General features: G+C 42.1%; 1 protein-coding gene across 1 annotated transcript in view; it reads right to left on the bottom strand.

Annotated features, from left to right (window-relative positions):
* The window catches only part of LOC112393583 (nebulin-like), a gene marked incomplete at its 3' end in the record, with an annotated part of 93,615 nt that extends 83,841 nt beyond the window's left edge, over positions 1-9,774 (bottom strand). The window contains exon 1 of the mRNA XM_024735897.1: positions 9,685-9,774. The remainder of the gene's footprint in view (positions 1-9,684) is intronic.
* Between the last annotated feature and the right edge of the window lie 4,321 nt (positions 9,775-14,095).

Here is a 14,095-nt window from a genome sequence, read left to right as displayed (position 1 = left end):
ACAGCCTAGCCCAAAATTGTCCTTTCAACCCACTACCCATAGATATTCAATAGTTATGCAGTAAATTATCAGAATTTACAACAATTTACTGTCCATTGCCAACCAAACTTCGCAAATGAATGGGTCTCAAAAAATGTCAGCGTTAAATTGCTGATTCCTAAAGAATTTCCAACATGAGATATAAAGAAAAGATAGCAAAGCTGGCTTTCCTGTGTGGCATTGAACTTACTCCATAGTCAGTACCTCCAACTCTTGCCCTCACACACAAATATACGTGTGTATGTGTGTGTGCATCTTTGCACGCATATGTGTGTATGTATGTGTATGTGAATTTCTTTCCAGGAAAATGACTTCCCAAATACTAGTTTCAATATATGTCATTACGTCGTTGTTAAAAATAAGGTCTAGAGTTCAAAAATTATTCATTACATGTATTTGTGTATACATGTATATGTAAGTATGAACAGAGAGGCAGCCATAGAATTTACAACATAAAAGGTACATCTAGCTTAGATGACAATTTTTTAAATTGAATATACATTTCCATGTCCATTAGTGATTGTATGAGCTGGTTTTAGGGGAGGAAGCTGCTGTATCACTTTCTAGTTAGCAAGAAAAGGCTATGTGAAGGAGGTGGCATTTTATGAGGTCCTGTATATGCCAAACCAACCTACCTAAGCCATCCTTTCAGAGTGATTTATTAAATAGTTCTTTAAAAAAAAAAAAAAGGTTAACTAGTTCTTAACACTCTTTGTGAGGTAATGAGCAGTCTGGGAATGCCTAACTCACTTGACAGAGTTTGAACTAATATCTAACTCACTTTTCCGTCACTGTCAGCGGGACCAGAACAGTTGGTTTTTTAAGAAGGAAAGTGGAGAGAGTTTATCAGCAATGTTTTCATGGTTAGTCACATAACATTGGAAATTGGAATGTTTGACAATATAGCAATATATGGGCAGGTAAACAGTGGACAATAATTGTCCCATTGATTCTCAAGTGCATTGTAGCCCCAGGAAGACCCTGAAATGCAGGTCTATTCCTGAAATCCAGTTCAGCATGGTATGGGCAGTCTAGCTGACCTATTGAACACAGGTGGTCTGGAGGTCACTGAAAAACTGGGTCAATTCTATCTTCTCCAGTGACTCAAGATATGCTTTAGGGAGGGCCAAGATGGCATTGCAGATCCTGAATTAAACAGATAATCTCAGATCCAAACTGTGCCTAAATAGGGCACCCTGGAATTATTATTTCAGTAGACAGCTGCCTAGAGTGGGCATGCCTGGTGCTTGGTTACTCCTGAGATTAGTTTGGGTTTTTTAAAATAAATTTATTTATTTTTGGCTGCAATGGATCTTCGTTGCTGCACGCGGGCTTTCTCTAGTTGCAGTGAGCGGGTCTCTACTCTTCAGAGTGGTGTGTGGGCTTCTCATTGCAGTGGCTTCTCTTGCCACGGAGCATGGGCTCTAGGAGTGCCAGCTTCAGAAGTGTGGCACACGGGCTCAGTAGCACAGGCTCAGTAGTTGTGGCGCATGGGCTTAGTTGCTCCGCAACTCAGGATCTTCCCTGAGCAGGGCTTGAACCTGTGTCCCCTGCACTGGCAGGCAGATTCATTTTTTTTTTTTGAATTTTATTTTATTTATTTTTTATACAGCAATTCTTACTAGTTATCTATTTTATACACATCAGTGTGTACATGTCAATCCCAATCTCCTAATTCATCCCACCACCACCACCCCCTGCCACTTTCTCCCCTTGGTGTCCATACGTTTGTTCTCTACATCTGTGTCTCTATTTCTGCCCTGCAAACCAGTTCATCTGTACCATTTTTCTAGGTTCCACATATATGTGTTAATATACGATATTTGTTTTTCTCTTTCTGACTTAACTTCACTTTGTATGACAGTCTCTAGATCCATCCATGTCTCTACAAATGACCCAATTTCATTCCTTTTTATGGCTGAGTAATATTCCACTGTGTATATGTACCACATCTTCTTTATCCATTTGTCTGTCAATGGGCATTTAGGTTGCTTCCATGACCTGGCTATTGTAAATAGTGCTGCAATGAACATTGGGGTGCATGTGTCTTTTTGAATTATGGTTCTCTCTGGGTATATGCCCAGTAGTGGGATTGCTGGGTCATATGGTAGTTCTATTTTTAGTTTTTTAAGGAACCTCCATACTGTTCTCCATAGTGGCTGTATCAGTTTACATTCCCACCAACAGTGCAAGAGGGTTCCCTTTCCTCTACACCCTCTCCAGCATTTGTTGTTTGTAGATTTTCTGATGATACCCATTCTATCTGGTGTGAGATGTTACCTCATTGTAGTTTTTTTTTTTTAAATAAATAAATTTATTTATTTTTGGCTGTGTTGGGTCTTTGCTGCCATGTGCGGGCTTTCTCTAGTTGCGGTGAGCAGGGGCTACTCTTCATTGCAGTACGCAGGCCTCTCATTGTTGTGGCTTCTCTTGTTGTGGAGCACAGGCTCCAGGCATGCGGGCTTAAGTAGCTGTGGCTTGCGGGCTCTAGAGCTCAGGCTTAGTAGTTGTGGAGCACGAGCTTAGTTGCTCCGTGGCATGTGGGAGCCTCGCCGGCCAGGGCTCGAACCTGTGTCCTCTGCATTGGCAGGCAGCTTCTTAACCACTGCGCCACCAGGGAAGCCCCTCATTGTAGTTTTGATTTGCATTTCTCTAATAATTAGTGATGTTGAGCAGCTTTTCATGTGCTTCTTGGCCATCTGTATATCTTCTTTGGAGAAATACCTATTTAGGTCTTCTGCCCATTTTTGGACTGGGTTGTTTGTTTAATATTGAGCTGCATGAGCTGTTTATATAGTTTGGAGATTAATCCTTTGTCAGTTGCTTCATTTGCAAATATTTTCTCCCATTCTGAGGGTTGTCTTTTCGTCTTGTTTGTAGTTACCTTTGCTTTTATGTTTCATTAGGTCCCATTTGTTGATTTTTGTTTTTATTTCCGTTACTCTAGGAGGTGGATCAAAAAAGATCTTGCTGTGATTTATGTCAAAGAGTGTTCTTCCTATGTTTTCCTCTAAGCGGAAGGGGTCTAATTTCATTCTTTTACATGTAGCTGTCCAGTTTTCCCAGCACCACTTATTGAAGAGACTGTCTTTTCTCCATTGTATATCCTTGCCTCCTTTGTCATAGATTAGTTGACCATAGGTGCACAGGTTTATCTCTGGGATTTCTATCCTGTTCCATTGACCTATATTTCTGTTTTTGTGCCAGTACCATATTGTCCTTTTTTAAAATTATTTATTTTTTATTTATTTTTGGCTGCATTGGGTCTTCGTTGCTGTGCGTGGGCTTTCTCTAGTTGTGGCGAGCAGGAGCTGCTCTTTGTTGCAGTGCACAGGCTTCTTATTGCAGTGGCTTCTCTTGTTGCAGAGCACAGGCTCTAGGTGCGCAGGCTTCCGTAGTTGTGGCACGTGGGCTCAGTAGTTGTTGCTCACGGGGTCTAGAGTGCAGGCTCAGTAGTTGTGGCACGTGGGCTCAGTAGTTGTTGCTCACGGGTTCTAGAGTGCAGGCTCAGTAGTTGTGGCATACGGGCTTAGATGCTCCGTGGCACGTGGGATCTTCCCGAACCAGGGATTGATTCGTGTCTCCTGCATTAGGCGGGTGGATTCTTAACCACTGTGCCACAGGGAAGTCCCATATGTCTTGATTACTGTAGCTTTGTAGTATAGTCTGAAGTCAGGGAGTCTAATTCCTCCAGCTCCTTTTTTTCCCCTCAAGACTTCTTTGGCTATTCGGGGTCTTTTGTGTCTCCACACAAATTTTAAGATTTTTGTTCTAGTTCTGTAAAAAATGCCACTGGTAATTTGATAGGGATTGCATTGAATCTGTAGATTGCTTTGGGTAGTATAGTCATTTTGACAATATTGATTCTTCCAATCCAAGAACATGGTATATCTCTCCATCTATTTGTGTCATCTTTGATTTCTTTCATCAGTGTCTTATAGTTTTCTGAGTACAGGTCTTTCACCTCCGTAGGTAGGTTTATTCCTAGGTATTTTATTCTTTTTGTTGCAATGGTGAATGGGATTGTTTCCTTAATTTCTCTTTCTGATCTTTCATTGTTAGTGTATAGGAATGCAAGAGATTTCTGTGCATTAATTTTGTATCCTGCAACTTTACCAAATTCATTGATTAGCTCTAGTAGTTTTCTGGTGGCCTCTTTAGGATTCTCTATGTATAGTATCATGTCATCTGCAAACAGTGACAGTTTTACTTCTTCTTTTTTTAGGTGGATTCTTAACTACTGCACCAGCAGGGAAGTCCCCTGAGATTAGTTTTTTCCAAAATAGAAGCTTGTCCCATAAAACTTCTCTGTGGCTTCCTTTCCTCAAAAGTAAACAAGGGAATTGGGACTGGCCTTTCCCAGTAGGAGTTCTTGAGAATCATTAGTCTTATAAGTTGGTCCATGAGAAGAGGGTTCCATTGTCAAGAAGTGTGGGAAGTGCTGAGCATTCTAACCCCTCTATGAGATTTGCAGGCACATTCAATTGTAATGGCTCCAAGAAACAGAGCCTCAAAGGAAGAGAAATCTACTGGCTTCTCTGGTTTCTCCTTGCATGTCTGAAAAGTATTCAACCATAGTACAATATATTTAAGTTAATTTTGTCCCACTGAATATACTTTGTGAATCCCGACGTTAACGTTTATCCAGTGTGGCAATTCCAGACCTGCCTTGGTCGAAACAAACCCTGAGGACTGCCACAGAAAAAAAACTGGCACCCAAGGCTGGGAAGAGAGAGTCAGTTTACCAACCTTCCATCTCTGACCTGCATGTCATTTAATTGACAACTAAATGTCTTACTCTAGGAAATCCTTCCCTTGCTTTGGGACTCATTTTCCTTATCTGTAAAATGAGCAAGCTGTATGACCCTTTCGGCTCTGCATTGCATGAAATATCTTCCTATGTGTGAGGTTCACTTTAGAACTTGACCTCACCACTGCCCCTTGGGCTGCTGAATGACAGACACCACAGCTAATCTTCCATAAATAGATGTTCCATATCTTGGGTCTCAGGATGAATTTATAGCTGAAGATTGACACATAGTAACTTTCAAACAAGACCAATCTGATCTCCAAAAGAAAACATTTTACACTATTTAAAAACCATTATATTACACTATAAAGCAATGACATATTTTTAATTTAATAAGTATGAATGACAGTCCTGATTTTTATTTAAAAATAAGTTTAAAACTTACCAAGCAATTTCTCTGGACAGGTCAACACCCAAGAGGCATCTCAATGCAACTTAGAGTCATCCCAGGGGCCATTGGGGTTAATAATGACTTTTTACCTAAAAAATTTGTTTCCTTTTTTTTATGAAACCAATAAAAGACATTTCAATGTGATTAGTACAGTTCTTGATTGGTTACAGGTGTGCCTTATTTGACCACCCAAGGAGCTTAACAGGGAGCAGAACCATTTCATTTCTCTGTTATTTTGCTTAATTCTGAATGATGACAAAAGGGTCTAAACACCAGCTGATCTAAAAATGAACCTAAGGCTGCAGAGACTGAGAAGGACCAAAAGTAAAATGCAAATCTAATTTAGATGCCAAAGAAAATATGGCTTTCAGGGAAGAACATTTAAAGAAATACCTAAGTCATGGTATTTTCAGGGAGAAAAAGTAATAATAAGAAACTATGAGGTAATAAGCTAGCAATGTGTTAATCTCAAGTGAGTAACCAAAACAAAATTCAAACCCCATTAGCAGTTTGGAACTGACTTCTGCTTCTTGAAATAAGAAAAGAATAGTTCTACAGATAAGGAGTACGTAAAGAATAGTCCTACATGTAGGGAATAGGTAGAGAATATTAACTCTAAAATGTGCCATTCCCAGAGGCTAAATACCTGCCATCCTTAGCCAGCCAAAGGAATCCTTACTCCTACCTCAGCTCAATTCACGTTCCTGACTTTCTCTTTCTCCAGATGCACAAAATGAAAATAAACACTGAATTACAAGGCTGACTGTTGCTTTGCCACGCTGCCTAAAGGCCCAGACTGGGAGACTTATCAGAGACCATGTTTGGCATTCAGCTCAAGATTACCCCCAGGTGGTGTTTTATCAATGTACAGTCTGTCCCTTGCCCCTTTGGACATATTCCACCACTTCTAAAGCCAAATCTGCATCTCTGTCCCTGAGGCTCTTTTCCTCAGCACTAAGGGAAGTTGTACTGCCCAGCAAGCTGCAGACCAGAAGTGCCAAGGAATTAACACACTACCCCAAGTCACCAGCTACCACACTCAATAGTGCCTGTCAGGAGTTTTTGTATAAATACCCCATCTGCCTCCCACCTTGGTAGGAATAATTTTGAGGCGTGTGCTTTGCAATGATCCCAGTTTCCCTGAGGCTTAATAGTTCTGTCTTCCCTTCCCTGTATAACATGCCTTTCTTTACTGGAGTTGCTTGTGCTTCTTAAATAAAGTACTTTCACTTAAATCCATCTTCAGCATCTGCACCTGGTAAAACCCACACTAAGACTCATTATATCCAATGGCCATTTCACAATGAGGAAGGGAAGTTCTCAAAAACAGGTTATACTGCAAAGGGGCATAGTTGTCAAGGAAAATCTCACCTCCAACATGCTGAAGCTCTCCAAAGGCCACTACAGTGAGTAAGTCATGATTGCCTCGCCTATGCCTTTGAGCCCCCCTAAAATGCTCCCCTCTATCTTCTCAGCTAATTTGTGTCTAAATCCTTCCTAGAAGCTACATCAAAATGTAACTATACCATTCTCTAGGAGAGTTCCCAAAGTATGGTCCCAGGACCAGCAGCATTAGGATCACCTGGGAACTTGCTAAAAATGCAAATCTTGGGCCCCTACTCCAGCCTATTGAATTAGATTCTCTTGGGTAGGGGCCCAGCATCGTTATTTTAACAAGCCCTCCAAGTGATTCTGATGCACGATGAAATGTGAGAACTACTGTTCTAGGAAGCATTTCCTGTCACCCACAATCTGACTGTAAAAACCTCCAACTCCAGTTCTTACCCTCTTCCACATTTATTCAAACTCTCAGCGCCACCTCGTAAATCTCTCTCATGATGACCTCTTTTCTCCTTCTCCATTGTCACTGCTTTAATTCAGGCCGATCCATACGTCTCACCTGAATTATCAATGCAGTCTCCCAACTGGTCTCCCTGAATCCGTGCCTCCCATCTATCCTCCATCAGCCCTGGTGTGTGTGTGTCTAAAATGCAAATGTGTTGTGTCCCTCTAGTGCTTCAAATGCTTCCATTGCAGTCTGTCGTCTAAAGGTAAGTTTAAGATCCTTCGGCTCTTCATGGAAGGCCATTTGTGCTTTGTCTCCTGCCTAACTTTTCCTGGACTTCAGACACACCTCCCCTTTCACTTCCTCAGGTAGTGCCTGAACTGTCTCTATCACAGCTACATTCCTTAGGGTCTTAAAAACCCCACAAGTGCCCTCCTTAAACAAGCCATAGCCATGTAAAAAACAACTCTTCAAGACAAAATCAAATTTTGGAGGGGATCAGTAGCCTAAAGCAACTCAGGCTGCATGGGTGAAGAGAAAAGGAGGACGGAGAGGCCAAAGCTAGATTTTTCTCTACTTTTTCAGTTTTCCTCTGGGTAGGTCTTACCCCTCAGGGCCCAGTCAAGCCACTTGTTTTCCAGCCCATTCTGCATTCACTGTCTTTGGCTCTAGGACTTATTTTGTCCCTAAACTCTTTGAGATGAATTCCTCCTCCGTAAACTAGAGATAAATGCTTGCCTTGTGTATCACATGGGGCTGGATGAGGCTCAAATGAGAAAACATTTATAACAAGCTTTGAAAGCTCTGAGGTATAGATACAAGACAAAAGTAAGGTATTGCTGTTAAATAACTGAGACAATTACACTAGCCAACATTTAGTGAGCACTAATTATTTGCCAGGCCTAATCTGACTGTAAAATGCATCATTTTATTTAATCCTTTTAAAGCTCCATGAGTAAAATACTATGATAATCCCATTTCACATAAGAGGAAACTTAAGAGGCAGCAGAAATTGCAAACAACCTGCCCAACATTACTTAGAAGTAATGGAGCCAAGATTCAAACCCAGGTAGTGTCACCCCAGAGCCCAATTTCTTAACCCCTGTGTGCTACTGCCTCCCGAGCATGTCTGTGACTGTGGGGATGTGACATTATCCAAAGGGCCTGACATATTCTAGGGTAGGCCAGTTGAGCTCACTGTACAGGGGTCAATCTATTGCTCTATCGTCCGTCCATCCATCTACCTGCTCACTGGTCATCCATTCATTGTCCTCCATTGGTGGCCAGAGCGGTGAAGAGTCTTGTCCCTGAGGTTGGAGCACCTGAGTGCAAGGATACTAACAGTGTGACCTTGAGCAAGTAACCTACCTGCTATGTACCTTGGGTTCCTTTCCTGTAAAATGAGGAAGACATCTGTATTGGCCTCATAAAATTTTCTGCAGATTGAGAGAATTTCTGTAAAAAGGTGAGCACAGTGCCTAATACGTGGTGAGTGTTCAATAAATGTTGGTTCTTATTATCATTTCTCTGGGGGCAGTAGCAATGTGGTGAGGTAAAGCAATATTCTCTACCAAACTGTGAAGAATATATTATAGGAGCCATCACAATGTCTCTGGAGAATGCTTGCCGCACTTAGAAAACTGTCTTGAGCCCTTGAGCTGTCTTTGGGTCATCAGACAAGAGCAAACAGGCTCAAGACCTGGGGTCAACACAGTGTTGAACGCGGAGCTCACTGCTGCAAATAGCAGCCACCTGTGGGCTGGACAGAATGTGTCCACCCTCTGGCAAGGAGTCAGGGGCATGAGGGTGTGAGGAAAACTAAGCCAGAGCAAAGGCAGTGTGTGTGGGCTCAGTGGGCAGAAGGGAAGGAACTAAGCACATTTCAATCAAAAATGGCTTCTTTTCAAGGGGGGTTGTGCTATCTGTGAGGCCCAGCCTCATTTTCACAAAGGGCCTCAAGAGGAGGCCTCTGAAGTTAAGTCTAGTGAGGTTACACAATAGCTGACCAACATAAACTGACAGGATTAAAATAAGTTGCCGTTCATCAGGGAACTTAAAACTTGGATCCCACTTCCTAGAGTACACTGTAAATTAAGATTTTTAAGTAAGTTCTGCAATTTTCTCATGAATAACATAATTATATTGCGTTCTGTTTTTGTTTTATAAGTTAATTTGTTGATTGAAAACATTTAAGTATCCCATAATATTTATAATCTTGTAATCCTGATACAAAATTTTTTCAAGAGTTGTTTTTTAATAGATTATGAGTCTCCAAAGAGAAAGTGGAACAGGCCAGGCACTGAGTCTCCTGAAGCTTTACATTGACTTTTACAAAATGAACATCAGGATGTGATGGGTGGAATTGTATCCCCCCAACCCTCGCCCCAAAAAGGTACGTTGAAGTTCTAAATCCCCAGGATCTGAGAATGTGACCTCATGTGGAAACAGTGTTGTTGAAGATGTAATTAGTGAAGATGAGGTCATACTGGAGTAGCATAGGCCATTAAAGAGTATGACTGGTGTCTTCACAAAAAGACGAGAAGCACAGAGGAGACTGTCATGTGCAGAGACAGAGAGACACAAAGGAGAAGATGGCCACATGAAGATGGAGGCAGAGATTGGAGTGATGCATCTACAAGCCAAGGAACCAAGGATTACCTGCAAACACCAGGAGCAAGAAGAAGCAAGACTGGATTCTCTCCTATAGCTTTCAGAGGGAGCATGGTCCTGCCAACACCTTGATTTCAGACTTCCAGCCTCCAGAACAGTAAGACAGTAAATTTCTATTAGTTCAAGCCAGCCAGTTTGTGGTACTTTGTTACAACAGCTCTAGCAAACTATTACACAAGGTTACATCTGCCCTCTATTTTCACAGCCTCTGTTAGATGGTCCAGGCATCTGTTAGAACAGGATCCCATGTGTTGCCTTATGTTTGTCTTCTCTTATTGGGCTATAAGCAGGAGTGGTGGTGTTTATTCATCTATAACTCAGCACATAATAGTTGCTCGATAAATGCACGTTTGACTGAACGAATGAATCTCAAAGAACCTCTGGGATTCACCTTGGCTGCTGGTCCACCTTCAGCCTCCAGCCCTTGAATACTGAACTATTTTCCAACTTAATAGGTATACAAAGGTGCTAGGTGTGAGAAACCAGGGCAGCAGCAAATGGCCCTGGAGGACATTGTGGGATCTGAGACACTGAGTTGGTCACACAGCCTTGACCTCAGATCTGCCCCTTACCTCTGAGTAGCCTTCAGTCACACACTTTTGGGCCTTTTAAAAAGTAAGTTTATTGCCTTACTGATTTGCCTGGGAAACAACTCCTTGAAACTAAAAATGAGTATCACTTCAATGTCCAGTGCACATGTGGGAGATATTAGCTGTAATTCAGTGTTTCTCCTTCTCCATATATAATGCACACACATGTGAACACACACACATACACAAGTAGATGTGTATGTAGGTGTGTGTATAAATTTCTGATGTTGGTGTCAACAGTCTTTGAGTTGATATTCAATGACTTTTACAATTAGGCTACTGTGATGATTACTACACAACCATTGGTTGAAAATAATCATGTTATCATTAAACATGTCAGTTCTAGAAAGATGAAATACATAACAAAAGGAAAAGAAATGGTAAAACAAAAATCAATTCATTAAAGGTTATGTGTTTTCAGAAGTATTGGACATTTAAAATTCTTCAAAATGTATAACTTCAAAGATACCCAATTTATACCTCACTAGGAAAAGTTGTATTTTGTTATTTACCCCTAGATGCAAACTGAGTTATTTCTAACAGAACCATCATGATTTGAACACTGGAACCATCCAGTCAACCTCAATAGTTGCCCAGAGGATCAGATGGAAAAGAGAACGACTATGTGCTTACCATCTGTTTCCCATATGCATGAGAAAAGATCCAGAAAAATCCAAATTCTCAGGACAACTGGCCTTCAAATCAGTCACCAGAGAGAGAAATGCTTCCTGCCGCTGGCTAAACTGACCACACTGCAGTAAATACACCTCGTGTTCAATGGTCAGAATCTTGATTGTCTTGTACAGTGGTATAAACGGTATCAGAAAACTGAGAGAACTCTGACTCATCTAGGTGCACACCTACCCACACAGGTGTTTTAGATGTGACACTTGGTTACCACGGGCCTTTCTTTCTCTGAATCGACACTCTGGCCTGTCTACCTGCCAAGCAGAGTGAATTTCAATAGTTTGCCAGAGGGTTAAAGAGACTGTGGCTTTTAAACTGAGATATGTTAAATACATTAAAAACAGTTTTTTTGTTTGTTTTTTTAATCTTTTGGCCATGCCACCCAGCCTGTGGGATCTTATTTCCCCACCAGGGATCGAACCCACGTCCCCTGCATTAGAAGCTCGGAGTCTTAACAACTGGACAGCCAGGGAAGTCCCTGAAAATCAGCTATTGTTATAGACCTGAGAACACTTTTTTTTTTTTAACATTTAAAAATACTCTACCCGATCGTGGTCTTTTGACCATGGTCTTTGAGGCCCTGGGTGGCTGGAAGGAGTTTTCTTGGAGTTACCCTAGGAATAGCTGACAGTAGAATTTCTCCATTTTCCCCCCTCCTTTACATATTGGATTTTGCTCCTGATAAACAAGGCAGAATTTGGTTTTTCATTTTAATGCATTATAGTAGCTACTCAGTAAATATTTATTGAATGTTCCAATAGATTCAAAATATATGTGCTCAGTGAATTTTGGATTAACAGATGCTAAATGATGTCACTGCTTATGAATGCAAGCCAGACTAAAAAGACCTAGTCAACAAAAGCTGTAGGAATGACACACGGGTGACAACTTTCCTCTTGGTACTGCCTTATGGGTATTTCATGCAGCATGGGCTAGTCCTCTTGGGGAAGAGAGGAAACTCAGAGGTGTTGAGGTCCTTTCATGACTTTTAACAGCTTCATGTAAACAGAGAAACCAAGCTAAAAAGCAATCAAACTCCTCAATCCAATGTGGCTGAAACCACAGAGGACCCTGAGGCTGTTTGGGAGATATGAGGATCCCAAAGAGATCTGGGTCAATACCCAGTTCCTATCAACACTAGCTCAGTAGATTCCCTCTCTTTAAAGAATTTATTTATTTTTATTTTTATTTTTTTAAATTAATTGGATCCCTCTTTGAGATCCACGCTCAGCAATGCCCAGAGGCCAGATGCATTCTGGATGGCATCTCCCTTTTGTGCTAGCAGGACAACAGGAAGGCATGCCAACCCGAGCCCTAGTGAAAGCCTTCAAGGCTGAGGTCCTGAACGTTTCCTCTGTTTGCTGGCCACATAGGTTCCTGAACTTGCCACCATGCCTATTTTACAATTTTCAAAAATCAAAATATGTAGCACTGGGCTTCCCTGGTGGCGCAGTGTTTGAGAGTCTGCCCGCTGATGCAGGGGATATGGGTTCGTGCCCCGGTCCAGGAGGATCCCACATGCTATGGAGCGGCTGGGCTCGTGAGCCATGGCTGCTGGGCCTGTGCATCCGGAGCCTGTGCTCCGCAACGGGAGAGGCCACAGCAGTGGGAGGCCCACGTACCGCAAAAAAAAAATATATATATATATAGCACTTTTATTAGAGCTATTCTTAACATGCGAATGTATACACATGTACACACACACACACACACACAACCAGGGCATATAATTAGTGCAGATGATATACATAGGCTCATGAACGAAGCTTGTGCTGGAGACATTGCTGGACCAGCAAGTTATGACTCTGCCCCACCAAAGCATTCATCCAGTGAATATTTATTGAGTGCCAATTAATGTGCTAGGAATTGTGATGTGGATATGGTGATGACTGAAAAGGACAAAGTCTCTATCCTCCTGAATTTACATACCAGTGAGGAAGACAGATAGTATACAAGGGGACAGATCAAAGTTCTAAGAGGAGAGGGAAGGGCGGCAAGGCAAGCTTGTCAGGAGAGCCACGGAAGCTCTGTGATACGGTGAAGTTGGAGCACAGGCCTCAATGAAACGAGAGTGAGCCATATGAGTGTCTGAGGGAGACCATTCTGGGCAGAAGAAACAGCAAATATAATGGCCCTGAGGGAGGGATATGCCTGACTTATTTAAGCAAAAGCCAAGCCAAGGAGGCTGGAAGGGATTGATGGAGGAGATTAGCATGGAACCCTTCAGGAACACATTAGAGTCAGATCCCATCGGCCCTGATCATGCTTTTGGAAGGTTATGAGTCAGGGAGTGACAGCCACGTGCACTGTGATCCACATCGATAATCCTGGAAAGGGCGTTAGTTCTGACGATTGGGTGTCTTGCACAGACTTTTCAGAGGTGGCCAGAGGGCCACCATTCCTTGCAGAGAGTAAGTTCCAATCCCAGTCTCTTGGAGCTAATTCAGGAGTGGGCATCATTCTGCCCACTGTTTCTCTCCTTCCTCCTTCTCCTCCCACTCAGGAGCTGTCCCTCCTCAATAGACTTCTAGGAAAGGTAAACTGGGGAGAGGAGACAAAATGCAAACCACGAGTCTTTCAACTTGGTCCAAGTGTAGGTAAGGAAGGGTGAACCGACAGCTGATCTGAGGTCTGGGAAGTAGCTGATCCGTGTCCATCATTAGTATCTGCCCTTTTTGCTTTAGATTCGTGAATCCAGTCCCAGCCTGGCTCTTTTTTACTCATTTATCAGTTTATTTTATTCTGTTATTTCTTTTCTTTGTTTTAGAGGGCTTGAACTTGCCCCTCTGGAGAGTAGATGTCCACATGCTTCGGCCCATGCAGCCAGGCCCCCGGGAGACACCGAGGCCAGGAAAGCAATGGTTTTACTTCTTTGCTTTCAAAAGGTTGTATTGAAATAAAGACTGAAGATAATATGGGAACAGCTTCTGCACAACACATAATTATTTGGCTTAGCAAATATTTTAAAAATAAGCTAGGAAAGTATAGGCACTGCCATTGATTGCCCCCGTGTTCTCACAGAGGAGAAAATACAAGGGAAAAGGGAAAGGTGGGATGTGATAGGGCTTCTCTCTTCATTCTAAATAGTGAACTCAGAGTTTGAAAAACACAAGATGAACGGG

This window comes from Neophocaena asiaeorientalis, unplaced genomic scaffold, assembly GCF_003031525.2.
Source record: "Neophocaena asiaeorientalis asiaeorientalis breed wild unplaced genomic scaffold, Neophocaena_asiaeorientalis_V1.1 scaffold72, whole genome shotgun sequence".
NCBI lineage: Eukaryota > Metazoa > Chordata > Mammalia > Artiodactyla > Phocoenidae > Neophocaena > Neophocaena asiaeorientalis.
The sequence above is the reverse complement of the archived record's forward strand: the minus strand, read 5'-3'. Positions and strand labels throughout refer to the sequence as shown.